We start from the raw sequence: 3,740 nt of genomic DNA, 5'->3' as shown, positions 1-3,740 counted from the left end.
GCTCACTTTACCTCTGTGGCGCCTTCAGGGACTCTGCAACAATCAGAAATCTGAGAGCGTAATTTGAGGGTTAATTGAAACTCGCATCGAGAGAGAGGGGGCGAGTGTGTCCTGAATCAGCTGTGTATTCTTTGAGGTGGCGGCTGGCGGCGGGAAGTACGAAAATGTGGGAGAGCAGCCTGTAATTCGAGCAACAACCCCGAGAGCCAACGAAACTCATCAGATTTCTTGGTAATCGACCAAAAAGTTTCCCAAATTACCTGATTTCACCCTAAAAAATCAGATTCAGAGATCGTCTGTTGAGATCAGACGGCATCACACAGCTCGACCAATCAGAGTCCCTGTGTGTGTGTGTGTGTGTGTGTGTGTGTGTGTGTGTGTGTGTGTGTGTGTTGTGTGTGTGTGTGTGTGTGTGTGTGTAGCTTCAGGCTCAGCTGCATCAGATGATGAGCTTTGATTCAGCAGCACGTGTTGACTGCTCAGCCAGCAGCCTCCCTGTGTGTGTGTTAGATAATGTATGTGTGTGTGTTAGATAATGTGTGTGTGTGTGTGTATGTTAGATAATGTATGTGTGTGTGTGTGTGTGTGTGTGTGTGTGTGTGAGGTCACAGCGATATAAAAACTCTCTGAATGTCCCTCCAGCACTCGTCTCTCTCTCAGGTCGTTTCTATACAGACATGTTCGTGACATCACGGGTCACGTGATCGCTGACTCAGCATCATCAGAGCCCGAAATAAAACCCGTCGGAGCGTTCAGAGTCTGAGGCCTCTGCCGACCATCCGAACCCGAAGCCAAGTCACTTTTCTTGTGCTGCTTTCAGACGCCTTTCACAAGTATTTAACCCTTCAAACTCTGAGCTAATTCTTTCCAAAACATGAGGGAAAAATGAGCAACTTCATCAAAAAATGTTCAGCAAACTACAAAAATGATATATTTTGAAATTTATTTTTAAAAAACTGAGGAAAACTGTAAAGGGATCATAATTACATATTTAAAATTATGTTCCAAAACCATTATAGATTTTTAAGCAATTTTCCAGGTAATCCTTTTTATTTTTCACTTTCTTTAATGTTTTAGTCAAAAGTTTGAGCTCTGTCTGATAAACGTGATTCTCTGCTCTTCTTCTTCTGCAGACTGAAAACCGGAAACCGTCCCCCATCCTCCTCCGACGCCAAACAGCTGTCGACAGCTCGGAGCTCGCCGCTCTCAAACGGACCCGTCACAAATCTACCCACAATCCTCTCTGTCCTGTCCAACGCGCTGACATCACCAGCCGGTCCGGACCGTGATGAGGTTTTACAGTTCAGTCAGTTTGACTCTTTTCAGGCCACACAGAAAACTGCTGAGCACACAGAGACACATTTCTGAGCCCGGGCAGCGAGTTCGGACGGCAGGTTTCTTTAAAAAAATCTGGTGATTTTTGGTTTTTGTTTTAATTTTATTTTTTTTCACTATTATGTAATTTAAAAAAACATAGGATTTTCTTTTGTTTAAAAAAAATTCTTGTTTTTTTAATGTTGGCATTTTTTTCTGTTAACATTTTTGGTGACTTTTAAACAAAACATGCCTTCCAAATCTGTTGACCAATGGGTTTGGAGTTTCCTTTAAAGATTTTTAGTTTTTTTTCTTTTAAAATATTTGGCAGTTTTTTCATGTTAAAATTTGGGGCTAGTTTAAAGCTTTTTGGTTAATTTAAAAATATATATATATTGGGTGTTTTTTTTTCCTTTTCTTTTTTTTAAAGACAAAGCCGCCGGCCCGCCAAAACAAAAATTGCCAAAATCTCACCACTTATCACAAACTGTAAAAATTGAAATTATTGTTGGATTTTTCCTCCTTAAACACAACATGCGGCACAAACACTTTATGTATTTTACCCGAGTCACTCGGAAAGGCTCAAGGATTATTTAGTATTTGTAGTTTTGGGAAGAGTCAGAAAAGAAACTTCTTAGATAGATAAATAGTAAATATGTACACACATAAAGTATGTAAAATACGTAACTGTGGTTCTCACCTCCTTGTCAGAGATGTAGAGCTGGTCTCCTCTCAGGATCACGTACCGGTTCCTCCACAGCTCCCTGAAGATCCCGCGGCCGCAAAACTTCCTGATCCAACCGACTTTCTCCGGCTGCTGGACGGCCGGCTGACCCGAGTCCTGGACCTGAAACACCAGAGCAACAGGCTCAGAGAAAGACTGGAGACCAGTGTAGTCTGATGGAAACACCACAGCAACCACTGTAACCATCAGAAGCCCATTTTGCATGCAGACGGTGAGTCTCTAAAACGTCCCGTCTTTACGCCTCCTTTGCACTTTTACACAGAACCAAAAACCGTCACATGTTGCCGCTTTGCAGTGGACTTCTGCGTCTGCATATTACGCTCTCGGCATCCTTCTGTGTCTGCATATTACGCTCTTGGCATCCATCTGCGTCTGCATATTATGCTCTTGGGATCCTTCTGCGTCTGCTTATTATGCTCTTGGGATCCTTCTGCGTCTGCTTATTATGCTCTTGGGATCCTTCTGCGTCTGCATATTACGCTCTCTGCGCCCACCTGCGTCTGCATATTACAATCTCGGCATCCATCTGTGTCTGCATATTACGCTCTGCACCCATCTGTGTCTGCATATTACGCTCTGCACCCATCTGCGTCTGCATATTACGCTCTGCACCCATCTGTGTCTGCATATTACGCTCTGCACCCATCTGCGTCTGCATATTACACTCTTGGCATCCTTCTACATCTGCTGTTTACATTTCAGGATGTCAGCAAACGCACACGCTGGCACGGACGGTCAGGACCGAGGATCGAGGATCGAGGTAAAGTGTAGAAGAAAACGTCACCTTCAGGGCACGTTTAGAAGAGAAGAGCTCGGCTAATCCTGAAAAAAATCTGCGTTCATGTGCCAACAGTGTGTGAACGATCCTCGTGTGCACGGATACACAAACACACACAACAAATGCTGAATGGCAAAAAAAGGATAAGAAAAGGCTGAAATGGAAAAGAGAAAGAAAAAGTGGAAGAGGGAGGAACAACGAAAGCCAGTAAAGACGAGATAAGAAAAAGAAAATAAGAAAAGAGCAGCAAGAGTGAAAACGAGATGAGGAAGAGGAGGGAGATCCTCGACTGCAGGACGGAGAGATGAAGACGAAACGACAGGAGGAGAGGAAGAGTTTCATCAGGAGGAGAGCAGAAGAAGAGCACGCAGCAGGATGGAGAGGTGAGGAGGAGGAAGAGGAGGAGGAAGAGGAGGAGGAAGAGCGGGAATCTGCTCTGTCTGACCTACTTTCATTATATAACAGACGGCTGAGAGGAGACACCACAGAAGAAGAAGAGGAGCAGCTGGTGGTTTCTGATCACTGAGACGATCTGACGACATCGACACAGAAATCACCGTTTCAAACTTCAGCGTTTTAACCCTTTAAAACCTGAGCAGACTGGCACGATTTCTTCCAAAAACAGAGAAAAAAAAAGGCAGCTTGACAAGAAATCACTAAAATATGAGCAAAGATTATAAAAGGTTACGAGAGAATTAACTGAAATTAACTAAAGAAAAGAGCAAAAACAGGAAATGACCTTTAAAAAAGGTTATTAAAATTAAATTTAAAAAATATAGATAATAATGTAATCTTCTCATTTTTAACACTTAACGTGAAAATATTATGATGAATCGTCTGCGTTCAGAATTATGATGATTAAGTATATCAATCACTTTAAAGTTCCTTTTAAATAATGTGGAA

At 42.6% G+C, this 3,740-nt stretch overlaps 1 long non-coding RNA gene across 1 annotated transcript; it reads left to right on the top strand.

Annotated features, from left to right (window-relative positions):
* The first annotated feature begins 1,138 nt into the window (after positions 1–1,138).
* LOC121939280 lies at positions 1,139–2,994 on the top strand. The gene is made up of 4 exons (XR_006105436.1): positions 1,139–1,301; positions 2,026–2,270; positions 2,762–2,819; positions 2,913–2,994. It is a non-coding gene; the product is annotated as an uncharacterized LOC121939280 (long non-coding RNA).
* The last annotated feature ends 746 nt before the right edge of the window (positions 2,995–3,740 follow it).

This window comes from Plectropomus leopardus, unplaced genomic scaffold (assembly GCF_008729295.1).
Source record: "Plectropomus leopardus isolate mb unplaced genomic scaffold, YSFRI_Pleo_2.0 unplaced_scaffold4429, whole genome shotgun sequence".
In the NCBI taxonomy this organism is placed as follows: domain Eukaryota; kingdom Metazoa; phylum Chordata; class Actinopteri; order Perciformes; family Serranidae; genus Plectropomus; species Plectropomus leopardus.
This window is presented reverse-complemented; position numbering and strand designations above follow the sequence as displayed.